The 27,237-nt window shown below is 42.4% G+C and overlaps 1 long non-coding RNA gene across 1 annotated transcript; it reads right to left on the bottom strand.

Annotated features, from left to right (window-relative positions):
* LOC144379579 (uncharacterized) lies at nt 1-27,233 on the bottom strand. Its single transcript, XR_013442798.1, has 5 exons — nt 27,000-27,233; nt 26,444-26,594; nt 3,828-3,933; nt 3,118-3,236; nt 1-1,228 (listed from the first exon to the last, which is right to left on the bottom strand). It is a non-coding gene; the product is annotated as an uncharacterized LOC144379579 (long non-coding RNA).
* Between the last annotated feature and the right edge of the window lie 4 nt (nt 27,234-27,237).

The raw sequence follows: 27,237 nt of genomic DNA on the forward strand, positions 1-27,237 counted from the left end.
CAAATAATCCAGAACAAACAATGGCTATATTATTGGCAATATCTTTCTAGGGTGACTGGAAGACATTGTACCATGTAATTGGGAGGAAAACCTGGGTAAAATGGTTAAAACTGTGTTTTATCTTCCCCAGAGAATTCTTGACATTGATAGCAGAGGCTGAGGATGTTGCTGTTGCCATTGGGGCTTGGGGCCTTGCAATGCATCATAGCTAATGCCCAGGGAACAAACAGTTTTAGGTTCAAGGAAAAGGCAGGAGTGGGCTCACCCACCTCACAAAGAAAGAAAAACCAGTGTTGACGTCATACAGTGCCACCCTGAGTCCGGTTCAAGGTGGACCATCTGCATCAATCTGACATTAACATCGTCTACCCAGGGGATAAGAACATGATTGTCTAAGGCAAGGTAAATAGTTGTACCACTGCTAGGTGGAATCGACTCCTGTACCATTGTCTGAGGGAGTAGAATATTGATAAAGTCCTTTCTGTCCAGCCCAAGTTAGGGATGATATAGAGATAAGTTGACACAATAGGGCCATTGCCTGAGACACCCATGGAAGGCTATTCTCCATTCCCTACCCATATCTGGAACGGAACGGAAGAAAAACAATTCACCCTCTAGTCCCACCATCTTCCTGGGTCAGACATGTTCACGTCCAACCCTACTCTTGGTTGATCCAGACCGTCTGAACTTTTCCTGCAGCAAAAGCTCCATGAGAACAGGGAGGCATCATTTTGTTATTGGGCTACATTCACAGACCTACAGAGAAGAGGGGATCTGCTACATGTGCTTATGTCATAGCCATGTCCACATCACAGAAGAAGAGAATTATGGAAGCACAGAAAACTCAATACAAACTGTTAGAGTTGCCTGCCTTGTGGCAATAACCTTGAGATGACTTCACAGGGGCAGAAAGCACCCAAATTCACATCCATGAAACTGTTCCCAAACCAGGCAACCCCAACTGCCAGGCCACCCAAAAGGATCAAAATGGGTATGAAAAAAGGAGGGAAGTGATTAGGTATAGAGACTCAAAATTTCTAACATGTCCAATGGGCTCTTCACACCTTCATTTTTCCTTGCATTCAGGTTCGTGAAGTTCATTCACCAGTTGTGAGCTGTCTTAATGTACATGACATTATGCCACATTCATCTCAAGCTCCCATGTAGGAGCTCATGGTGGGTCCTGACTGCCTTGGACATATTCTCATGACTTAAAGTCCTACAATCACTGGGGAAAAAAAAGGTAAAATTAAGTAATGGAAAGAAGGTTTACTTTTTTTTTTTTTTTAAAGAAGGGTAACTTTAATTTGTTTGCAATTCTTAATTCATGAAGATAATGTTATGATATTTACTAAATTTTGTGAAGAAAAGTCTCGGTAACTGTCAAATTTTATAGCCAAGCAACAGAAAGACATTTTCAGAAGCAGTTTGAAGTCAACATTGGTAAATGGAATTCATCATTTCCCCCTCAAAATCCCACCCTTCTCTGTGTTTCTCTTTCGTGAGTGGCATTACCATATATCTATTTTTCCAGACCAAAGATCAGAAAAGCTTTTTTCTTCCTTCCCCTTCCTCATGCCCCACATTCAAATACCAAGTTGTGTCACTTCTACATTCTAATGAACCCATTCCTTTTTCTTTATCCCCAATTCTTCCTCCCTAGTTCAGGTGAACATAAACTCCCACCTGGATACTAGCATGGCCTGTTAGACTGTCTCCCTCCCTACTCTTGCCTTTCCTCCATCCATCAATGCAACTAGTCTCTTTTCTAGCCAAGAACCTTTCAAGGACTCCCTAATTTTCTTTAAGGAGTATCTAAACACTTTTTCTTGGCCTATCAGCCCTGCAGAATCTAGCACCTGCCTTCCTCCCTAGATACTTCTCTTGCCCCTTTTCTGCTCACTCTGCCTCTGCCCATGCTGTCTTTGAGTTTCCAAACACACTGTGCTCTCTCCCATCTTTGCACAGGACTTCTGGTTAGTTTCTCTTCAACTTCTGGTCTCTACTTAGATATTCCTTCTTTGAGGAAGCTTGCTTGAGTCTAAAAGTCAGGGGGCGCCTGGGTGGCTCAGACGTTAAGCGTCTGCCTTCAGCTCAGGTCATGGTCCCAGGGTCCTGGGATCGAGCCCCGCATCGGGCTCCCTGCTCAGCGGGAAGCCTGCTCCTCCCTCTCCCATTCCCCCTGCTTGTGTTCCTGCTCTTCCTGTCTCTCTCTCTCTGTCAAATAAATAAAATCTTAAAGAAAAAAAAAAAAAAAGCATTGAGTCTAAAAGTCAGGTTAGATGGTACCCCATGTAATTCTATAGGACCCTGTATGTCTAGCAGAACACAGCATTTTTGTTGCAGGTTACTGGCCTAGAACTTTTCCCCAGAAAGTAAGTGCTATATAGCACCAATGTGTAGCAGAGTGCTTCTATATGGTAACCTAAACAAATATTTTGAATGAATAAATAAGTAAATGAATGAATGAATAGATGTTCAACTACTTATAAGATCTACCTCTTCTATACTCTTTTTGGAAATAATGATTTAAAGATATACCTAGGCTGAATCAGAGATAATAAAGATTAGCATAGCAACAATGGGAAAATTGTAGTTCGAGAGGATAAAAAAATCTCTCCTTATTCAGTTTTCATGCCAACCTCAGGAATCCAGTTGAATTACATATTTCCAAGTGGATCCTGCAGTCTCAGGAGAAAGTTTGACCTATGTTCTTTTAATTAACTAGTCATCGTATTCCTCTCTTCCTTCCCCAGTGTAATGCTTCTTGAGCCATAATCTCCACCCAACCAATCAGATGGAATCTCTTGACTTGTTTGATGACTATTTAAAACAATAACTGCTGTTGTTCTTCCAGAACTTGCTAACAATGGCTAAGTTTTAAACTCGGTTGGAACACTATGCCAGAAGAAATACTTCACAAAAAGCCCCCCCTTCCCCCCGCTTTATAAAAGCAGACTTATATGGAAAAACCTAATGGACATTTTTATGGCTGAGCAATTTGAATAATGACATTTTGGATCCTTAAATCTTATTTTAAATGATTCTGAGAAGGTTTTTTTTTTTTTTTTTAATTGGGAAAATCTAATAAACTGCCCAGGGGTAGATACTACTCACCAGATCTCTCTTCAGAGCATCAGGATCTGCCAAAATTCCTGGGTCAACTGGACTTTAAGATACATAAATATGATCTTGACAACACGCTCTTGCCCATGTAAAGTGACATAGGAAAAAGACTATAAAGAAATATATAAAAATATAAGGAGAGATTATTTCTATATATTGGGAATCCAGGAGATCTGAATTTTCTTTTTTTCTACTTTTCTGTATTTTTTGAGTGAGCATTTTTTGTTATCATTTAAGGTGGACATTACTTTTACAAAAATCAGAACAATTTACATACGTCCATAATATTAACTAAATGAAAAAGAAATGTATAAAGAGAAAAATGGCTGGGAGGAAGAATACCAGAATTTAACACTTTCTGTATGATTTCTGTTTTCTTGCTTATGTTTTCCAATTTTTTTATAATGAACAGAGCACATACTAATGCAAAAAAAAAAAATCACTCTATTTTCTTAAGTAAAAGGCAAGTGATTAATAGAAGGCAGTAAATGCCACTAAAAAAAAAAAAAAAAGTTCCAATAGTAAGCAAGATTATTGGAGGGGAGTTCTCTGTGAACCATGTGAGAGGAATGGCCTCATGGGAGACAGAGCTTTTGCTAAGCTTTAAAGTATGGCAGGTGTGATTGGGCAAAGAGGAAGTGGGGAGGCATTTTAGGCCAGGAAAGGAGCCTGCTCATAGAGTTGAGGCAGAACATACTTACTCTAAGGGAGAGCTCATATAGGGCAGTGGTGGGTGATGAGCATGAAGTTGAGTTCCATTCAACTGGGGAGGGCTGTGAGTATCCAGTGAAGTACCTTGAGTTTATTCTGCAAGCAAAACATCAGTACTTTATACCATAAATGCCCAAAGCAGCCCAGGAGATGATTTGCAATTACAACTGACCATTGAACAACACGGGTTTGAACTGCATGGGTCCACTTATACATGGATTTAAAAAAAATAAATACAGTACAGTACTATAAATGTATTTTCTCTTCCTTAGGATTTTCTTAATAACATTCTCTCTTCTGTAGCTGACTTTATTGTAAAAGTATGGACTATAATACATACAACATGCAAAATATGTGTTAATCAACTCTTTATGTTATTGGTTAGGCTTCTGGTCAACAATAGGCTATTAGTAGTCAAGTTTTGGGGGAGTCAGAAGTTATATGTAAATTTTAGGGCGCCTGGGTGGCTCAGATGGTTAAGCGTCTGCCTTCGGCTCAGGTCATGATCTCAGGGTCCTGGGATCGAGTCCCGCATCGGGCTCCCTGCTCCTTGGGAGCCTGCTTCTCCCTCTGCTTCTCTCTCTCTGTCTCTAATGAATAAATAAATAAAATCTTAAAAAACAACAACAACAACAAAAAAAAAACAAAACAAAAAAAAGAAGTTATATGTAAATTTTCAACTGCACAAGGTGGGGTCAATGCTCCTAACCCCTGTATTGTTCAAGGACCAACTGTACGTTCAGGTGCTTGTTTCCACCAACCATTGGCCCAGTTCCAAAGTCATCAAGACTTTCATTGGTGTCATCCCATTTCACTTTGTGACCTGTATTCCACTTCCTGCTGCCTTCTCTTTAATATTCTTCCCCTCCCCAAAAGCTCTTGATTTCCTGGCTACTCTCCCAACCTCCCCCATGTAGAGAGTTCCGTACTCTACAAAACCATTCCAAGTTCTTCCTCCCATCCACCCCATCCAAGAACATTGCTCTTCCCTTAATGTTATTGATAGTCGATGAGAACTTATCTAGCTATAGTAATTCATAATAAAGGAGAAATTACTTATAAATTTTAACATTTACTTTCAAGGGGTATTGACATTTTAATAGAGGTCCTTGTTAACCCATTGTAGTTAGAACAATAGAGGAAGGGAGGTAAATTTTTTGAGATACTTGCCTCATTCTCAAACAAAGCCAATGCAACTTCCCAGAGCCAAGAACTTTGGAAAAGTTGTCAATCCTTTTACATATTTGTAAATTCAAGACTGAGAGCTGCAGGAGGCAGAATCCAGGTGATCATCTGCATTCAGGCCAATGTCAGGGAGTGTTGATGCTCACAACAGATGATATTCTCCTCTTACTACACAGATGGTCAATGCAGGTGAGTGATGCAAGTGAGTGGTGGTTTGACAAAGACATACCTGCAATCTAAGGACAGAACCAGGAATTCCCTTGACCCCTGGAATTGGATCATATGTTTTCCTGTTTATCCTACTGCCCTCCTATTCAGAGTACACACCACCTGAGCCTGTGCCCACATCCAGGAAGGAGGAGAGAGGAGATATGCATGGATAGCACTCTGTGAGCTGGAAAGGGGGAGGTAGGGAGGTGATGTGTGGAACAGATGCGAGGGCTGGTTATTATTAGTGCTCTTGGTAAACAGGAGAGCAGCTTACCCAGGGATGAAATCAGCTGTTTTTGTACTGGGGCAAGTTCCAGAGATGAATGCCTCTGCTCTCTTCCCAGCTTGATTTGACTATCCCTGAACTCTGAAACTTTTTCGTGCTTCTAATTTCTTCACTCTCAGTGTACTTGCTGAAGCCAGGTACATAATAAAATAATAATAATGATGATAACAACAACTACTGTGACTATCCATCCAGGAATAGTTCTAAGACTTCATATATGTAAACTCAATTTTCCTTATAACCACCCTCTGATAGAGGTGCTATTGTTGTCACTGTTTTAAAGATGAGGATTCAGAAGCCCAAAGAGTTGTTCAAAAACAAAATTCAACTAAGTACATATAAATATCTAATTGGCTCTATTGAATCAATACATGAATCCAGCAGCAACACATCTAGCAAATAGAAGGGAGATCTGAAGAGCTGTACAAAAGGGAAGGTTTAAAAGTAGAAAGGAGCTGGGACAAGGGAGTCATAAACAGAAGAAAGGAATATTTCAGGCAAGGTCACCTTCAGTTGTGGGGAGGGTAGAGATCTATCGTGTAGATTACCTCACTAGTGCTGATCAGGTAATTCTCCATTGACTGGCAAAAGGTCACATCCCTGGGAGGGGCTGAAACTGCAATTAGGTTAAGTATTAAGTCTTGAATTGTTGACATGGGGCTTAGCATAAGTGACTCCATTTGGAGTCTGTAGTTTCTTTGTTGACAGAGTTTAAGTCATTGTCCAAGGTCACCCAGCTGGTAAGTGGCAGGGCTGGGATTTGAACTATTCCTAAACCATTCGGCTGCACTACCTTTGCTTACCTGTCATCCAATCATTTTGGTTACTGGCTTCTTTCAGTAATGACTCTTGGTGTCTCACAGTAACCCACATTATAAGCCCCTCTGCCACCTGCCTGAGTGTCCCCCCTTGGTCAGTGTTTCTCAACTTTAAATGTACTTATGGATCACTTGGGGGATCTTGTTAACATAAAGATTCTGATTCAGTAGTTGGGTGGAGCCTGTGATTCTGCATTTTTTTTAAAAAAAGATTTTATTTATTTATTTGACAGAGAGAGTTAGCGAGAGAGGGAACACAAGCAGGGGGAGTGGGAGAGGGAGAAGCAGACTCCCCCGCCGAGCAGGGAGCCCAATGTGGGGCTCGATCCCAGGACCCTGGGATCACGGCCTGAGCCTAAGGCAGATGCCTAAAGGCTGAGCCACCCAGGTGCCCCTGATTCTGCATTCTTAACAAGCTTCCTAGCCAATGCTGCTAGCCGGTGGGCCAAACTTTTGATAAGCAAACTCAACATAACACCTGACTCAGAATAACAGATACCAGTTCTGTTTTCCTGTCTGCCAGCGGGGATGCCTCTAAGGCATGTCGGTCCCCTCCTGGAGCCACCTGATACACCTATGAAAAGCCTCACATTTGCAAAAACAATCTACAGTCCCAGTTACTGCCTCACCCTTCTCCACCAGCTGCTTATTTCCCCTTTCTGCCTCTCTCTCTCTCTCTCCCTCCTTCCTCATTCCCTCTCCCTTTCCCCTTTGTATTTCTTCTCTCTCTGACCCTTAACAGCTTCAGCTGAGTAAACCTCACTACAGTTCTTGGTATTGGAGACTTCTCAGTAAACAAACACAGCATGTGCTTCTTGCCACCCAGAGAGTCTGTGATTATAATAACGTCTACGACAATCTTTAACCAGCCTGAAGGCTGCTCACTGCCGTGGGATGTGAGCACAACACAAAGAGGAGAAACGTGGGAGGAGAATTAGGAAAAAAAAGCTTGGAAGAACATTCTGTACTGTATATATGATTTACAAGGGGCCTTGATTATTTATTATGAACATTATTCTTCTTCCCTATAATCACAAGAGAAAAGAAAACATATTGTTTCACTTGAGGGATATTACCTCTAGGAGTTCACCAACCACACAAACGGGACGGCTGTCACGCTCACAAAGCCTGAGGAGGTAAGGAGGGCACCAAATGCTCCCATCACTAAGCCGGGCTGCCCACGCCTGACAGCCAACAAGGCCACCTCAGGGGCTCCTGCTTTATCATCACCCAACACTGTGACTTTTTTATTTCGTGGCAACTTTCGATAATTGGAAACTGATGAAAGGAAGGACCTTTGTGCATATAATGGCACAAGCAAACACCATCTCCTTAAAATTTCAAGGCTTCACAAAAGCATGAAAAGGGGACCCTAGATTAAAAACTACCCATATGTTATGGACTGCCTGTTTGTGTCCTCCCAAAATTCATGTGTTGAAGCCTTAGCTTCAGTGTGATGGTATTCGGAGGTGGGGTCTTTGGGCGGTAGTTAGGTTTAGATGAGGTCATGGGAGTGAAGCCCTTATGATGGGGTTGGTGTCCTTATAAGGGGATGAAGGGAGCTCTACCCCCCTCCCCCATTTGAAGATACAAAGAAAAGTCAGCTGTCTGCAACCCAGAAGAGGAGACGTACTGAACCCAACTCTGTGGGCACCCTGATCGTGAGACTTCCAGCCCCAAGCCTGTGAGAAAGAAATTGTTGTTTAAGTCATTTGTGATAAGACATCATCTAAGAGAAGCATATTAAGAAAGACGAGTGCTGATGAAATGGTCAGAAATGAGAGGTAGTATCGTTTAGTGCAAAGGAGTACAAAGAACATTCAGTGTGGAGTTAGAAGGTCTGGATTCACACGCCAGCTCTGCCATCTTTAGGACTGCGAATTTGGGCACGTTACTTAACCTCTCTGAAGTACTACTGCTTACCTCATGGGTTTGCAGCAAGAACCTAACAGACTGAAGCGTGTGAAGGTAACTTCCAGGAAGCAGGCACGCGATAAAGATTGGAGGAAGGTCCCACTCTGCCTCGGAATGCAGAGGGGCTTCTAGAAGGGATGGTTCTCAGAATTCTGGTTCTCAGAATGAGAGAGATCCACTTGTCTGGGTCCAAGGAAGAGAGGCCTTGCCCCCCCCCCTTTCCCATGGCTGCTGACCAGTTGACAAGGAGGGCTGTCTGCTTCACCTGACAGCACATCCTAAGAAAAACACCCCCGTAGTTAGACTGTCCTCTGGGGCATCAAGGAGCTGAAGAAGCCCAAGGAGCCTGAGAAGTTTGCTTACAAACACAATTTGAAGCCCTCGGTAAAAATGCAACTCAGGACAATAGTATTTCTACCCTGAAGTGTTTTTAAAATACTTAAAATCAAAAAGGTCAAGGCTTTGAGATGCATAATGACTGGCTGTTTATCTCCATTCCCATCTGCTTCTGGTACTTTTGTGAACATGTTCTGACCTCACACTGTGGGTGGAAATGCAGGATGGATGCTGTCTGTGCATTAATGTGAGCCTTGAAACCTGTCTAGAGCACTTCTGAAGCCCTGCCCAGATGACATAAATAGACATAGACTCCTTCCTGTCTCAGCTTGAAAATGGCACTGTAATTCTTGGAATTAAAGGATTTCAGTGTGCTTTAAATCATGTGTCAAGTATTACTAGAAAGAGCTCGTGATGCTTAAATGAGAAAATTTGAGGCCAATCATAGACTTAAAATGAAAGCAAAACCAATCAAGCTTCTAGAAGAAATTAGAGATCATCTTCATGACCCTCAAGAAATGCAAAGATTTCGGGACGCCTGGGTGGCTCCGTCGGTTAAGCGGCTGCCTTCGGCTCGGGTCATGATCCCAGGGTCCTGGGATTGAGTCCCGCATTGGGCTGTCTGCTCGGGGGGGAGCCTGCTTCTCTCTCTTCCTCTCCCCCTGCCTGTACTCGCTCTCTCTCTCTCTCTCTCTGACAAATAAATAAAATCTTTTTTAAAAAAAAGAAATGCAAAGATTTCTTGAACAGAGCATAAAGAGAACTAATCATAAAAGAAAAAAATGATAGAAACATTTCTCTTTAGTAGTAAGACCTTTCTGTCCATCAAAAGACCCCATTAAGAGATAAGAGGCAGGGGTGCCTGGGTGGCTCAGTCGGTGAAGCGTCTGCCTTCGACTCAGGTCATGATCCCAGGGTCCTGGGATCGACTCCTGCATCGGGCTCCCCACCTGCTCAGTGGGGAGTCTGCTTCTCTCTCTGCCTCTTGGCCAATCCCTCTGCTTGTGCTTTCTCTCTCTCTGTCAAATGAATAAATAAAATCTTAAAAAAGAGAGAGAAAGAGAGAGATAAGAGGCTAACTATGAAGTGGGAGAAGGTATTTGCAGTACATGTATCTGACTAAGAACTCCTATCCCACGGCGATCAAAGACTACTACAAATTAAGTTTTAAAAGGCAAAACCAAAAGTTTAAGTGATCAAAAGTCTGGAGCAGGCAAAGGAAGATTCCCAAACGTCCAATGTGTATATAAAGAGGGTTTCAACATCACTAGTCAGCAGGGAAATGGAAGTTAAAAACTGCAGTGAAACACCACTGTTCAGCCATGAGAATGGTTAAAATAAAAGACTGAGTGTGGAAGAGGAAGCGGAGCAACTGGTACCCCATATCCTTCTTGTGGGAATGTAAATTGCTTCAAACATCTTTATGGCTGACCCCTATGAAGATGGAGACTCCTGAGATAGAAGACATCTAGGGGTAGGGATAAAAATAAGGTAAGTGTGGCCGGAGAGGTGATGAGCAAATCTCTCTTACACTTGAGGCCACACTTATCTCCTGGTTGGTGCCCTTGGGGACTCCAGCTGGCCTTTCCACAGTTCTCCTCTCCTTCTTACACCTTTCTTTCTCTCTTACCCTTGGGCTTGGATCTCTAGGTCTGGGACCATTGATGTGATTCCACTCTCACCACCCCCTCCAGTTCCAACAGTGTTTTACTCCTTCAGGGGGATAAACAAAGAAATAAGCAGCAGTTTCACAGATTCACTTCCTATTGCTGCAAAATGCTTGCCTATACGGCCCACTCTCGTGCGGATAAGGTTTTGTCAAGATACTTTGTCAAGATACAGGCTTACTGTAGAATGAAATGTAGTCTTTTACTGTAATTATTCTTCATTAAGCACGAATGCTTGTGTTTATCATCTTATTTAGTAAATTATCCTCGATCCTTCTTCACACCCATTGCTTGGTAATTCTGTTGTGTTCCTGGTGCCTGATTCCTGCTCCCCCTCCTGAAACCCAGCCCCCCCACTCTGGCCTTTTCAACTTAACACTGTTCAGAGTTCCATGAATTTCTCATTTTGCCAATGGCATCATTTTCCAAGAACAATTTGGGAATATTGGATCACAGCCTTCTTTCACAGCCTGTGAACATTTCTATGCTTGAAGTTATGATACAGTTTTAGAGTGAATGTTTAAATCCAGACTAATCTCTCTTTAGATTTAGTTCATAGTGCACTAAAGTTCATGGGAATTATTTTTCTGGATAGAGCCTGATATTTGGGCCACTAAATGCTTTCATGTGTTTATTTCAAGTGGTCAAAGGAAGGACAGATTTGCAGGCAAGACCATTCCTAGGAAATTGATCCCTGAGGTTGTCATCAATTTTTTTTCAATGTCATAAATGCTGCTGATCTCCATCAGTAATTGGAACTTGCAGTACAAGATGGAAGTTTCTTTTGTTTTGTTCTAGCCAGAATTATATGGATGGGTTCTCCTTCTGTGTGGCAGACACCACTTATTGCCTACTCAGTCGTCATTTTCCACTATCACCACCCCACTCCTTTTCTGAATGCAGAACCCTGATTTTGCTCCAGAGAATACTCAGCAATGAATCTACATCAGCCATGAAGAGCTCATTCCCCTTGGCCTGTGACTGGTCCAGGGAGGGCCATCTGCCACAGTTCAGCCAATGAGATGTAAGCAGACCTCTGGTTGGTAGAGCTTTTAAAAAATGGCTGCCTTCCTGGTAAAAAGGCACATGGCCCTTTGCCCCTTTGCCTTTACTCTCCTCCTTCTTCCTTCTTCCTTCCTGGAACACAAAATGTGATAGTAGAAGTGCAGTAGCCACCCTATGAGCAAAAGGAAAAGGCCAAGAGAAATGCAGAGACATCAGCCTTAATGTTGTTTAAACTGTTGAATTAGTAGCAAGCAACTGCCCACCTCTGACTTAGAGTTATGTGAGAACAATAAACCTCTAAGTTTTAAGTCTCTTTAATTGGTCTTCTGTTACTTGCAGCCCAAAGCACTCCTAGCAAATGCTCTCCTTTATCATGGTGAGGTAAAGAGGGAGTAATACTTATTGAGCAGCTTCTGTACATCAGGGATTGGGCTTATTTAAATACGCTAGCTCAGTAGCTCCTCAGACAACCCAATAAAGTTGCTCTTAGCATCTCTATCTACAGATGAGAGCCCTGAGTTCAAAGAGGTTTAAGAAAAGACAGATCCAGGATGAAAGCCAGGCCTGTCTAACTCCAGTGTCCAGGTTCTCGTCACCCCACCACCCTGGCTGTCAGCCGTTGGGTCTGGCAGATGGAAGCTCCTACTTGGATGCTTCCAGATGGAAGCTGAAGTATGAGCCCTTGGGTAGTTTGAAATAAGAGCATCTGATTGTTTGTTTGGATTTGTTATTGTCTTTTTTGTTAATACCCTTAAAACAGTGTTCTACAAAGTGCTGGTCTAAAAGAGGTTTACTATCCTGCCACTCTCTTGGTTTTGTGTTCAAAAGTCAGGTAGAAGAATGTATGCCAATAAAAGTAGGTAAAGCCATAGGCTTTCCACTTGAGGAAAAATGACACAATTGTGTGTCACTGACTACTGTTTCAAGGAATTCTGTGGGAGAATGGAGGAGTCCAGTTTATTAAACAGGAGTGGAACTAGCCCTCCTTCCCCACCTACCCCACGTAGATAGAAGGTAGGATTTAGGAGGTCACAGCCCAGAGATCTTCCCCACAGCCTGAGTGTCTCAAATGTTCACCATAAAACTACAAAATGATAAGACAGAAAAAACCCAATTAGAAGAAGCACATCTTATTTTAGGAATTTCACGACCCCACCCCTCCTCCGACCCCTGCTCTTAACATATTGCCAATTGATTATTCAGTTGGTAGTCATAAGCCCAAAAGGAAAAACAGTGGGCAGGAAATAAGAATGTGTCACAGTGAACTGAGGTACATGTGTGTAAGGCCACAGAAGAAGGAGATAAGAGATGGAATTAAAACACCATACCATTAATAATGCTTTTATTCATTCATTCATTCAACAAATATTTGAGGCACTATTCTAGGTGATGAGTACAGAGCTGTGAATAAGATGGAGGTCTCTGTCTTCTCAAAGCTTCCATACTAGAACAGAGATATATATTTATTAAAACATAGATAAATTTATTTTATCCATATCTTTTTTATTATCTCAGTGATAAACACCATGAAAAAATTTCTAAAGGGTTACAGATAAAGAGTGAACGGAGAATGACCCTAGTAATTTCAAATAAGTCAGAAGAGCTTCTTTGAAGAGGTCATATTTGAGCAGAGTCCTCAATAATAAGAGTCAGGCCACAATGCAAAGATTGGGGGTGGGGTGGGGTGTTTCAGACAACATGTGGGAACAGCATGTGCAAAGGCCCTGAGCTGCAAATAAACCTGATGTGTGACTGATTTGGGCATAATGAACCAGGACGTGGGAAATGAAGTTGGAGAGACAGGAAGGCCAGACTGTGTAGGGGTCTGTGGGCCTTGGAAGAGGATGGAAGGCATTGGAGGGTTTTACACAGGTGAGTGACCTGATCTGTTTTACCTTTTAAAAAAAAGACTACTTTGCAGCTCTCTGGAGAATGGACTGTAGGAAGGCCAAGCACGGAGGCAGGGAGGCCAGTTGGGAGGCTGTTGCAGGCATCTAGGTGGAAGATGGTGGTGGCTCAGACCCTGGGAGTAGCAGTGGAGATAGGAAAAGTTATGGCATTTGGGGTAACTTTTGAAGGCAGAACAGGGCTTGATTTGGATTCACTGTAGGGGTTAAAGGAAAGAGGAGTCAAGATAACCAGGCCCCTTGTGGGATGGTGGTTACCCTTTGCTGGGAGTAGAGAAAGCTAAGGAAGATCATTTGGGGGAGGACACTGTTGAAGGGGGTGGGACTTGTGAACCAAGAGTTCTGTTTTGGACAAGTTACATTTGAGAAACTTATGAAACATCCGAATGGACTTGCTGAGTGGGCAGTTAAATAATATGGCAACAATCATAACAATAACCGTGGTCATTAATTAGGCACCTGCTATGCTCAAGTGTCCTTATAAATGTCATCATGCTTGGTAATCAGTCTTACAATATAGTGTTAATACTCTCATAACCCCGAAATCCAGATAAGGAAAAGGAGACTTTCCCAAAGGTCAATCTACTTGTCCAAGATCCTACAGTGGGTAGGTGAGCCAGGCCATGAACTCAGAGCTTGTAGTTCCAAGGCCCACGTTCTTTGCCCTGAGTCCACCCAGGAAGAGGGTCCCCTGGGGAGCTTTCAAGACCCTTTCTGAAGCTATTGTGCAAATCCAGGGAAGTGGGGCCTGCTTTGAAGGAGTAGGGCTTCCCTAGGCCAGGCTACTAAGCTTCTTTAGGGCTCTTTCCCTGGGCAGCCCCAATCCCCTCTTGAGGAGAAAGGGAAGAGATTTTTCATGGACTAATGAGATGTCACCTTCCGTCTAAGTTTATTAAATCTGAAAAGCTCTCAATTTTAGTGCAAAGATTGATTCTTTCCCATCACCTCTCTCAGGGCTTTGTAAAAGTCTGACATTACTTGACCACACAGAAAATATTCTCCAATGCACTTGTCGGAAGGAAAGAGGGAACTGCTCAATTTCTGGACTAGAGAAAGGGCAGCTGCCAATAAGAGTGCATTAAGGTCTCTGCCTCTGGTTATTTAACCTATAACGATTTCTTTAAAAGCTCCCAGAAACCTGCGTAGTGGAAAATGGTGAATCCTGTCATTACTCAAACTGAAAATAAACCATGATTCCATCTTCTGCGGGCAGCCAAGCAGTGATATTAGCAAAATAAAGATGGATGGCAGAGCGGGGGCCTCTGCCAAGGTCCTCAGAAGGAGGAGAATAAGACTCCCAGGAAGAAAGAAGAAGGTCAGACTCGGTCATCTTATTTCTTCACACAAGAGGGTGCATGCAGGTTCTTGTGATCTTGTAGGTCTATCAAAGGACACCGGGACACACTATATACTGACACAGTATAGTAGATATTCTAGTCTTGGGGATGGAAGACACCAAATTGGGCAGCATTTGAAGCTGAGTCTCAAGGAACATTTTGCTTTTTCAAATCCACATGAGGACACAATCCAGATTTTCATCCTCTACCTCTGTCTTTCTCTGTTTTTCTCCTGGATAATTTCCAAGAGAAAAAATCTGGCTCCTCTAACAGAATGCAATAAATGGATGTTCTGAGCTTGAACAGAGCTTTGCTTTGCATCCCCCCTCCCCCTCCATCTTGCCTTTTGAGTTATATTAAACCTGACATTATCCAAGGGCTTTTGCATTCACTGATTTTTAAACCTGGTGCAATTTGTGGACAATTTCAGTAATATGTCCAATTCATTTGTGCTGGAATCATGAGAATCCAGCCCACTAGAGAACCCTGAGGCTCTGCTCTGTCCATCTTTTCTCTTCTCTTCCCCCGCCCTATTTCCCTAAGAAAAGGGATAAAGAGTAACCCTGACTATTTACTGGGTTGCATGTCTTATTTCTCCCCCCTCCTTCACCCGCCAATGAACTTCAAACCCAGAAACAGCCAAGCAGCTTACAAAATCACTTGTCACTGTTGGTTCAATCAAATAAACCTTCCTCCTGAAAGGGGAGTGAGTGAGGAGTAGACAAGCCACCTGGATTCATTGATTTCAACTTCCTAAAGCAGCTGAGCTCATACCGTGTGCGAATTATTATTCACAAATCGACAACCCCCAAAACAACATCGGTGTGCTATTAAGATAGAAGCCTAGAAGTTTCAATCCTAAGTGAGCACTCGCACTTTAGAAAGGGCAAAGTGGGACTATTGGTTTGGTCAGCTAATTAGCTGTTGCCTACTCCCCTGCTTAGAATTTTCTCATGCCACTAATTCAATAACCTAATTAACACAAAGACCTTCTTTTTCTGTATTTCACATACAGTCTCTCATTTCTTTATCATAACTGTACATGAGCTAGCTTTATTATTACCCTTATTGTCTAAATGGGGAAAACAAGGTTCATGGAGGTACTACAAATTAAGGCAGAGACCAAATTTTAGGCTTTGACATTGAATTCTACATATGCTTATTCATTACAGGGGATCAGCCAAATATGGTCTTAAACTTGTCTTAAGATTTTTTAGTGTTTTTAAGACTTGTTAAAACCTCAAACCAATAGCATGATGGTTGGTTTTAGTCTTTAACAGGGGGAATCCTCTGATTGCACGCCTACAAACTATTAAACACTTAAAGACAAGGAGAGGAGGGCTATTGGGAGGCTTATCCCACCTGGAGATAGCACACTTCCCTGCATAGAGTTGGTTATCTACCAATATTTAATGAATGAATAAATTTCTGGGTAGTCATTACAAACTACGGTTAATTTATTTTAAAACTAAGTTGGGATAAAATTATATCCCAATTTCAAAACATGTAAGTATTAGCAAATGCATAAGGAAAATAATCGAGAAAAATACATACCACATGTTTAACGTCTGACACAACATAATTAAAAAGAAAAAATGAATAAAAAAAAACACATTATAGCATATTTGCCTTATGGTTAAGAGTGAAGCCAAACAGATCTATTTATAAATTCCAGATCCTCCACTGTCCACGGTATGATTTGGGGCAGGTTACTTAACCCCATTATGCCTTCTTTTTCTCACTTGACAAATGGAGGTGATAATAATGTGTACTTCACAACACTGCTCTCAGGATTAAAGGAGATAATGCTTAGCACTCAATTAACTATTCTTACTATCGTTATCATTCTTATTATCATTTCGCCCTAATTCACATTTCTGTGAGCTGAAAATCACTGTACCATGACCCCCTTTATCAGCAGATACAATGCAGATCTGGCTGCAATTGCAAAAATCAATAGCATTCATCACATGGAATGTGGAGCTAGAACTTTGTTTTCCCCACCCTTCTCTCTCAACCAGCCAAAAAATAAAAATATAAATAAAAATAAATAAATAAATAAATAAATAAATAAATAAATAAAGCAAGCAGAGGAATTGCTGAGACAATAGTTATATGGAAGAAGAAAAAAATGCAACCTGCCTTCAACCCATCTGGCATGTACCAAGGGCAGATGGAGGGATGGCACAAGTGCCTTTTTCTATGAGTCTCCAACCCTGTCTTCTTATTTTCTAGCTTAGTATTGGGGGAGGAGAAAAAAAGCTGTCTGCATTTTACTTACCGGGTACACTCTGGGTATTTAATGGTAGATAATTGTTCACTAACTTCCAGAGGCAAATCAGGAGAGAGGGCAGTAACAAGATTCAATATTTTTAAATAACCAAGAAAGTCAACCAGAGACATTTCAGCCCTGAGACAATAGACCCCGTGGAGGATAGGGCAGACAGTAAGGGGTGGAAAATTGTGGGATAATATATAAATCCGCACACTGAACAGCAACATTCCCTTCCCCTACTCAGATCCCAGAATTTCCACAGCCAGGTTTATAATCCTCACACAGGAGGTTAGAAGATTCTTCTTTGGAAGAATTCAATAAACATAGACCTATCTTCAAACGCTGGAGATCATTCAGTGGATGGGCTGCCTCCTTCCTGACCTCCTGCAAGGGAACCCGGGGTCAGCAAGTCTTATCCATGAACATGGAGCTTCTAATCAGGGATGAACTTCTAAAACAGGATTTGACAACTAAAGATCACCCGGTATTTGAGGAAATCTTCTAACATGAAAAAGAGAGACTCAAACAAGCAGCAAAAGGACTTGAAGACAGCAGAAACAGTGCCAAAATCAGAAGAAAACTTCCCCTCAAAGTACAGAGATAAGAGAAGACGTTGCATCCATGAAATAAGATCACAGAAAAAGAAAGAAAATTTAAAAATTGGAAATTAAAAAAAAATGAAAGCCAAAATTAAAAAAAATAAGTCAAGTAAGACTCCAAGAAAGTTTAACAGAAAACAAATAAGAGAAACAATATCAAAATTAGTGTATCAATCCAGACGGTCTGTATCAGATAAGATTAAGTTTGGCTACATGTAACAGAAAATGTAAAATGCTAGTGGCTTAAATATGCAAGGATTTATTCTTTCTTAAGTGGAGGTAGGCATACTAAGGCTGGTATGGCAGCTCCAGAGAGACTCCCATCTTTTTACTCTGCCTCTTTCAGCATGTGGCTTCTATCCTCAAATTCACATCATGATCCAAGACAACTGCTGGAGCTCTGGCCATAATGTCCGCATTCCAGCATCAGGAAAGACAAAGCCAGGAGGGACAAAGGGTACGCTTCTCAGCTAAGTCAGCTCCGAAAGCAGTGTTCCAATAAATCTTACCAACACTTTTCAATTATATCTCATTGGCCAGAATTTATTAACTTGGTCTCATCCAGCTACAAAGGAATCTAGAAATGCGTTCTTTTATCTAGGTACTTTACCACAGCCAACCAGTAAGTGTTTTCCTACTAAGGAAGGAGAGGATGCAAATATTTAGGTAGGCAACTAGCAATCCTTATTACAGGGTCCAACTTCTGATTAATAGGAAGTCTATGAAGGGTAAACAGAGAAAATGAATAGGAGGAAATAATTCAGGGGCACCTGGGTGGCACAGTCAGTTAAGCATCTGACTCTTGGTTTCAGCTCAGGTCATGATCTCAAGGTCCTGGAATCGAGCCATGCATCAGGCTCACGCTCAGCGGGGAGGCTGCTTGATGATTCTTTCTCTCTGCTCCTCCCCCCTCCTCTGTTTCTCTCTCAAATAAATAAGTAAATAAATCTTTTTTTTTTTAAAGGAGAAATTACTCAGGATTAGTACAAAGAAATCATGTCCCCATGTTGATGAACTGCCAATTACCACGCATAATGAGTGAGAAAGGACCCCACCAAGGCCCATCAAAAGATTTCAGATTACTGGACATAAAGAGAAGATCTAAGGTAAGTTCACAAACAAAGGATTGGGGCTAAGAACAGCAATGGATTTGTCAACCGCACCACTGGGAGCTGGAAGACAGTGAAGTACCATCAACATTTTCAGGAACATAATGTTCATCTAGAGTTCCATACCTGCCACAACTAACAATTAAGTGTGTAAAGTCTCAAGCACTAAAGCATGTGCCAGGCAAAAAGCTGAGAGAGAAGAAAATATGGATTCCAAGCACTGGGAGATCCAGCATGGGAGGAAGGGTAGGAGAATTCCCAGGAGGGCAGCTGGTTAGCAGGCCTGAGGAGGAACCAGCCCAGTTTGGAGGAAGAGAATGGAATGGATAGATTATCTGAAATTTGTACTGAGAACCTCTGAGAGGTGTAAGAAAACTTAGCAATAGAGTCAAAGAAAACTAAACAAATAAAAAAATGAAGCAATTACAAAAGCTAAATCCTCGGGCGCCTGGGTGGCTCAGTCATTAAGCATCTGTGTTAGGCTCAGGTCATGATCCCAGGGTCCTGAGATCAAGCCCCGCATCGGGTTCCCTGCTCCACGGGAAGCCTGCTTCTCCCTCTCTCACTCCCCCTGCATGTTCCCTCTCTTGCTGTGTCTCTCTCTGTCAAATAAATAAATAAATAAATAATCTAAAAAAAAAAAGCTAAATCCTTATCCACCGTAATAGAAGTTAGATGATCATGTCTAAAATAGATTAAGCAATAACACGTAATGCATATTATTAACATGTGGACAGAGATAAAAAAGAAAAACCTAAAGGAGTTGGGAGTGGTTGCTTCTGCAAAGGAGGGAAATTGGAGTAAGGAAATTCTTTTTCATAAGCTTTTTAGCACTATTTTTAAACTTATGTGCATTATCACTTTGATTTTAAAAAATCCGTTTTTAAAATATGAAAACAACCTACCAAGTCATTGTCCTTTTACTAAATTATCCAAACTACTTCAGTGGCATCCTTCATTGGAATAATTGAGAAATAAAATATTAAATGAAATAACCAATAGATTCATCTGAATTAATTTATCTTTACTAGGAACTCAATACCTCTATCAACTGATACTGTGGATTCTAAAAATCAAAGTTTCTATGTTCAAAGTCTATCTATCTCAATCTCAGCACCTATTAAAAAAATGCCATTTTATTCAGGAAGGTCAACACCAGACAGACAGACAGACAGACACACACACACACACACACACACACACACACACACACGGCATTTCTGTCCATGTTTCATTGATTCAATTTGAAGGCTTTAGAACAAAAGATCCACAGGAATGGTTTACCAAGTACCAAACTGTTAAATTCCTGCGTCCTTATTTTAACTGTTTAACTACTGATTAAAAAAAAAAAGCCAAAAACATTTATGAGATAAACTGTGGAGGGAAAGAATCTGTCAAACTGAATCAGGAAAGGAGACAGCTAACATAACATCTCTGCAAAGATGAGTATTATCTGAAAACTCACTGTGCAAAATTTTCACAAGAACTCCAGCTAAAGCATTTTCCTGGGCTGATCAAGACAAGAGAATGTGTGTGTGCTCTGTTTACACATGCCAAGTAACCGGGTGTTCCCTTTTGTTCCCTTGAAAAGAGAAGTTGGTTGAAGGGTCCCGGGAAGCTTTTCTCTCCTTGGAGATCAAAAAAAACTGGAAGACTGTTAATGGGCCTTTAAAGTGTGATTGACGAGGTGAGCAAAATAAAAGTCATGTCAAGCCTCTCTCCTTGATTCTGTGCTGTTCCCAAGCAGGAGAAAGGAGGGTTTGATTCTGGTATACCTGAGTTCTGTGCCTTTCCTCTCTTGGCTCACTTGTGATTTCACTCTTAGGGACGTGACTTTTTATTTTACAGGTGCAGCTTTTCTTCCATTAGTGGCTGCTAGCCCTCAATCTCACTGGAATTGAAACCCAGCTGCCCACAAGGGTCATGTCACTTTCGGGTTGACCCATCAAATGAGGAGTGAACCACAACCAAGCTTCAGATGCCTGGGTCCCTGCACTCTTGCTACTGGACTATGTACGTAATGACAAGGAAATTCACTCATGAGGTAATGTTAAGTGAAAAAAGGAGAACATTGGGGTACATATGTTCTATTACATGGATGGGTATATTTGTTTCAGAGAAATACATTAAAATATTACCTCTGCTTATCTGTGTTGTAGAATAATTATGGGTTATTTGTAAATTTTCTTCTTTGTGATTTTCTAAATTTTCTCTATATGGAGCCAAGAGCATACATTACCTTATCATTAAAAATAAAGGAAACCTTGAATAGAACTCATTCTTTTCCCTATTTAAGGCAAAAGGAACTTCTAGCATATTTTCCACCTGTTTGCATCTTCTATGTTATAACATCACCTGGTTGGATGTGTGGAGATACACTGGGAGTTACATTTTTTTCCAGGCTAGACCACATGGCCTTTGATATCATAATCTGGCTTCCCTGCTGGGGTTCTGTTCTTCAGCAGACTTTTCCAGCTAAGTGCCTTCCTCTACCTTCACCAAATGCTTCCTGACTATTTACCTGAATAGCCAAGAAGGATAAATATTTCAGGCTGATTAAGATGAACTTTGATTTAGAAGCATCTCTTTTCAAATGTTTTCAGGATGCAGTTTTTTATTCTTACTAAGCAGTAGAGAGCTGGTAGGCAAGGCCCTTAGACAAGTGTGCTATCCTTTCTTTCTGCATGACATAATATCTTCCTTCAAGCTTACGTTATCTCAGATCAAAATTTACCAGCGCTGGAAAAAAATAGGAATATCAGTCTTTTTAATGACAGGGAAACACGGCTAATCCAATATCTGAACTTGCTACCTTACAGATGTGGAAAGAGGAAGACTAAGGTTTCTTTTTTTGAGAAGTGATGGACCAAGGCCTGGCTGTGTCATCTGGGTGACTGACCTTTCAGTCAGAGAAGCTGTCCCTCTCCTTTGTTGCCATTAAGTAAGTTTAACACCGTGTCACACACCACCCTCTTGTTAACATCTTAATATGCAAAATTCCAGGACTTTCGAGAACAGTTGATTCTTAATCATCCTTGAGAACAGGGTGTCTCTATTTAGGCAATACAAATGCAATGAGCCCAAAATGGTAGGAAAATTTAAAGCATGTCTGTTTACTCTTGGACTACTTTTTGGTTTGAACATCTGAAATGTGTAGCTGTTGTACAGAAGTTTGCACCATTTTAAACAAAATAACAAAGCCACAGAGTTGAGCTTTGACTCAGGAATTGCTCTGAGACTGTCTTTCTTATCCTACCATTCTGTTCCAACCTGCTCCATAATGTCACACCAGGAGGGTTAATCAGAGTCCTTTCTCACCAAGACAGAAATAAAACATCCACTTCAGATGACTTATCCCCTCTAAGCTGTTATCTTTCTGGTGCAGATTATTCCCTGGACAGATGAGAAAAGGAAGGCTAGATATTTTTTGATAACTAATTAATCAATTAAACATTTATTGAGTACTGACTTATTATACGACACCTAATGTGCTAGGTGCTGGTGGTATTGAGAAAATGGCACCATTTCTGCCCTTAAGATGTAACCAAGAGCTCCGACATCATGATCGAAGTGCTGCAGTACAGATGGAGAAAGAAGGTGCTAGATACTCAGAAGAGGGGCCCCTAGTCTACACTGAGGGCTCAGAAAGCTTTTCTAAAGTAAGTGGGCACTGATATTGAAGAATGAAGAGGAGTTCTCCAGGTAGCAAAGAGGGAAAAGGTATTCCAAGACAAAAAAATGGCTTGGGTGAAGGCAGAGTCAGGAGCACAGATGGTGAATCCAAGGGGTCCCAAGTCCTTCCGGATAGCCAGAGCACAGCGTAATACGGAAGGGAAGATGAGGAGTGGAAGATGATGTGGGAGGGACAAATCTTGGAGGCTTTATAGGCAATACCAAGTTATCTAGGCCTTATCTTGAGATCAAACAAGAGTAATTGAAGGATTTTGAGCAGGCAAATTAGATGATTAAATTTTCCCTTTAGAAAAATCACTATGGATACAGAATAGAGAACAGTTGGGAGGAACAGGAAGAACACTGTAGTCAGAGACACCAGTTTGGAGATGGTGGCAGTAGACCAGGTCTGCCACTAATGAAGGTGTCTGGGAGGCAGAATGGACAGGGTTTTGTGATGGACCAGGGCGTGGTGGTGGAAGTCAGGAAGAAGGTTAGGATGAACCAGGTTTTTGCCTTGAGATAATCGGTGAGTGATAGTACCATTAACAGAAACCAGTGATCCAGAAGGAGGATAAATTCCACCTTACACGGCTTCTAGTATGACATGGTAGCTCTTATCAGGATGGAGGTTACATTGGCACAACCATGCAGAGATGGTGATGAGTCATTCCTATAGTCATGCATTCACTGAATCTGCTTTGTACCAGGCACTGTGCTGGGCAGAGGGACAAGAGTCCTGTGGCACAGGAGTCATTTCCTCTCACAGTTCTACTCCGTACCAGCCCGGAGACTCTCAACGAGCCCATCACGTTTCCATGTCAAAATCTCAAATATGGCGACCACACCCTCAGCTCGTTTGGATGAGCGTTGTAATAACACTGGCTTGGTAAACTGTAATCACTAGAACCTGAATGACAATTTCAACAAAGAAGCTGAAAGCGGAATTTGCCTTGTAGATAATGGACCATGCTGGCTACAGAAGAGCCAAGAAACAAGAGGTGAAGAAAAACGAATCTTCTTAGCAGTGTGACAGATCTGGATAGAAGTGAGGAAGGGACTCACAGGGTCCATCACGCCCCTCCTACACCACATTGACTGCCCCTTCACCCGCAGTGTAACTTGGATAAAGGGAAACACTCTGAAATTAGCATGGGGGAGTTTGTAAAGCTGAGAACAGTTATCAGTAACATCGTTCATTTTAAATAATAATTTCTTTTAGTTGGTGTTTCCAATAAGTACAGATTAATTTAAAATATGGTGCAGTAAAACAGGTAAAGTTCCTTCCATTCCTATAGCCCTTAGTAATGAAACAAAGTGCTTTCAATTTTTTGAATTTCACAGAATTCACCTCTTGGTATTCTGATAATGACTCTGAGGCATGGCAGAAACTATTACACTCATTTTGTAGATAAAAGAATTAATATTTGGGGGATCTGACAAGTAGTGAACATCACACAGCTAGTTGATGCAACCTTGAATCCACATCACTGGGCTCTGAGATGAAGACTTTTTATGTTATTTTATATATTTACTTAGAAGGGTCAATAGTTTTGAAAACTTGGTGAAATGTTGTTCAGCAGATTACTTCTCAGTTTCTCAAAGAACAGGTCTGTGAAGGTACTTCGGGGAATTCCTGGCTCCATTTCCTACTCCCTCTCTTTCCTAAATCTTGAGACCCTTTTCTCTACTGGTTCTTTTTTTTTTTTTTTTTTTTTTTTTTGGCCCTTCAATGTGACTTCCATGCAGTATGACACTACTGACCATGTCTTCTCTCTGCCTGGTTTCTGTGCGCCCTTGCTCTGAGCTCTTCCTCTGCCCTCTCCCTTCTCCCCCCATCTCCTTTGTGGGCTGGCTCTTCTTTCTCTGCCTGTTCAGTAAAGCCCTATGTTCTCCATACACCTTGACCTTCCTCTCTTCTCACCCCACAAGTGAGGAAGGTAGATATCAACCTTTTTGTGTGTGCAGCACCTTCTGGAACAGCAGAATTTGTAGAGGCAGCATGATGGAATTTAACTGCATCATAGATAGTGAACTATCCCCTTGTTGCCCTTTGGGACAGTGTGGCTATTTAAAGGCATCATTAAAACTGTAATAAATGCTGCAACAGAAAGTTACACAGGATTATGAGAGCTTATAATAGGAGAAGTTGACCTAGTCAAGATCCAGGCGAAGTTTAGTTGAGATCTGAAAAATGAAGAGGAGGTCATTTGGGTGATATTCTCTACAAAGAAGGAATAGCCTGTGCATAGGGCCTTTGACAAGAAAGAATGTTCCCTGCTCAAGGATGTGAAAGCAGGCCCACAGGGCTGGAGAAAAGAGACAGGGGGAGAGGCTTGAGCAAGTAGTGCTGGAGACAGTGAGGGCCTTCAGACAAAGCTCAGGATCTTTGTTGTTATTATCAGAGCAAAGGGAAGTCACTAAACTACAGATAATGGGGGTTAATAAGATCAGCCTGGGTTTCTATATGATCTCTCTGGCCACACTGTGGAGAAAGGTCTGGAAGAGAGAAGCAGCATGTTGCAGAGTGACCAGCTGGGAGGCTGCTGTGGAAGCACTGGGGAGAGGGGGCCCTGGTGCTGCTGGGTAAGACCACATAGACCCAAAAGACGAAATCCACCTTGGGGAGGAGTGATGAGGGAAAGGCAGCTGAGGAAGTTGCTGGGTAGGCCAGGTGGACATGTGGGCAGACGGGCAACACTGAGAACAGGATAGGTTTGGGAGGAAGACCCTGAGTGTGGTTTCAGACATGTGGAGTTTGAGGCTCCTGGACCGCCAAGCTCTGTCAGACATTCTCTTCTCTGAAATGGCCTCCCTTCCCAAATTTCTGACAGGGAAAACTCCAGTTCCTCCATGGAAGCCCAGCCCAGGTATTACTGTCTCCCTCCTTCCCCACACCACACAGAGCTCATCATTTCTTCTCCTGTATTACCTCTCTGTCCAAGGCAAACTCCTCTCTCGCACAGAACTGTAAAACTCTATTTGCAAGCTCATGTCCTCTACTAAGCTGTTTGCTCCCTACAGGCAAGGCTGTGAATTCATCTTTGCACCCTCAGAACCAGTACATTATCACCATCTAATAGCTGCTCATAAACACTTGAAGAATTGATGTGGATACATGTATAAAACATTTACGATGCCTCTAGGCCTTTCTTCTGACAAGCTTAGGAAGTCACAGCAGATGGAAATACACGTTTACAAGTAGAAGGTATGAAAGGTGAGCTATTTCAGGCATTTGTGAGCAGTGGGAGGAGAAGAGATGTTTGCCCTTCACCAGGTCACTGTATCAGCTGGGAGTCTGTTTGGCAGCAAGGAAGAGAAAACCCAGTCTAGTGGCTTAAACAAACAGGGACTATTTTTCTCACATGGCAAGAAATTCAGAGGTGGGCTGTTGCTGGCATTGCTTCTAATGCCCAGCAGTACCATGCTATTTTTCACTCAGTCATCCTAGTCATATTAGCTTTGTGGCTTTGTGTTCATTGTCTCTTAGTTGTCACCTGGTTGCAGCATCCCTAGGCATCCCATTTGCGTTCGGGCATAAGGAACATGGGAAATGGAATAACAGAGCCAGCAGCCTATTCATTCAACTAGCTCCTGTTTGGGCCACTCAGCAGAAGCCCCGATGGGAACTCTCTGGCCTTATGGAAATATCTTCTCTGCTAACTTATCTTTTCTTCCCTCTTGAAAGATTAGAATTCTAGCCGTTATGTGTTTAATGAGAACAAGCATTAGGGATTCGGGGGAGTGTCTTGTCTGATTATATTTCAGGTTTTTTTAAAAGTGTTCACCTGTGCAAAATTGTTTCTGAATTTTAGCTTGAGCACAATTTTTCAGATTTTATACCCATGATCATTTTATTGGTTCTAAAGGAAGAAAGGCAGGAGGAACACAGGACAAATATGCAGGAAGCATGTACCTCATTGGCTTCCACTGACTACGCATATGCCCTTATTCACCTAAATCTAACGGAAACCCATGTTCCTGACAACCCAGGAGTGAAAGACATCCGGAGTGAATTATTTATCCTTGCTATGAACATGAGTAATTAAGAAACCAGCTAAGGGTTGTGTGGGAACATACTTTGACAGCAGCTCCTACAGAATCTGAACCTGAAGATGGGTTGCAACCCATGTGTGAGACCCTTCCTGCTGGTATTAACTGCTTCTTTCCCTGTGTTCCCATGCATTTCATACAAGCCTTGGCACAACGCTGAGCACAGGTCTCTCCTCTGCTCCAGCCCAGTAGTTCCTTTAGTGTTAGAGACCCTGCCTCCCTCACCAGCATACCTTAAGGACCCTGCAGAGGGCCTGGCTCCTAGTAGATGTTCAAACACTGCAGGGCTGAGTGAACAGTCCGTGAGTATCCTCTTAGCTCCTCCACCAGTAGGAAGGTCCAGGACATGGGAGGTAGGAAATCCTCACCAAAGGAGCACTGCACCTAGAGAAACACATCCAGCCTTAGACACAAACTTTCTGCATGTTCTAGTGGGCCTGGACATGAAGTGTGATGGGGATGTGCCGGCCACACCAAGTCCTTCCGGCTCAAACATTTCAGTTTTCAAAAACACAGTCCGCTTCCTCTGCCCCTGAGGCTCCACCTGGGACAGTCTACCTCCCCAGGCCCTCCTTCATCTGGCTAATTCATGCTCATCTTTCAGTTAGCTGATGTCTCTTAGACATCGCCTCCTGAAGAAGCTTTCCCTGACCTCCCCCAAGTCTGGATCGGGTGCCACCTCCCCTGCCGCACCCTCTTGGTGCTGGACTGTAGTTGCCCATTAGTCTCCCTTTCTAGACCGTGAACTCTGAGAGGGCAAAAGGTGATTTTTGTTCTCTCTTTTGTCACCACAGCTTAGGACGCCTCCTGCAGCATAAGAGGGATTCCCGATGTCGTCGAGTGAACTGGTGAAGCAGCGGCGTGTTCCCAGCGTGGCGGTGTCTCAGGCCCCCTCCGTCCGCGGCTCGGTCTCGGGACGCGCACCGGGAGAGGCGCGCCCCTGCCGCTGGGACCCGCCCCCCGGCTCCAGAGCCGCCCCGCCCGCCGGGCCGCGTCCTTGCGCGCTGGGCGGCGGCGGCAGGGGCAG

The sequence above is a fragment of the Halichoerus grypus genome, chromosome 12 (genome assembly GCF_964656455.1).
Source record: "Halichoerus grypus chromosome 12, mHalGry1.hap1.1, whole genome shotgun sequence".
NCBI lineage: Eukaryota > Metazoa > Chordata > Mammalia > Carnivora > Phocidae > Halichoerus > Halichoerus grypus.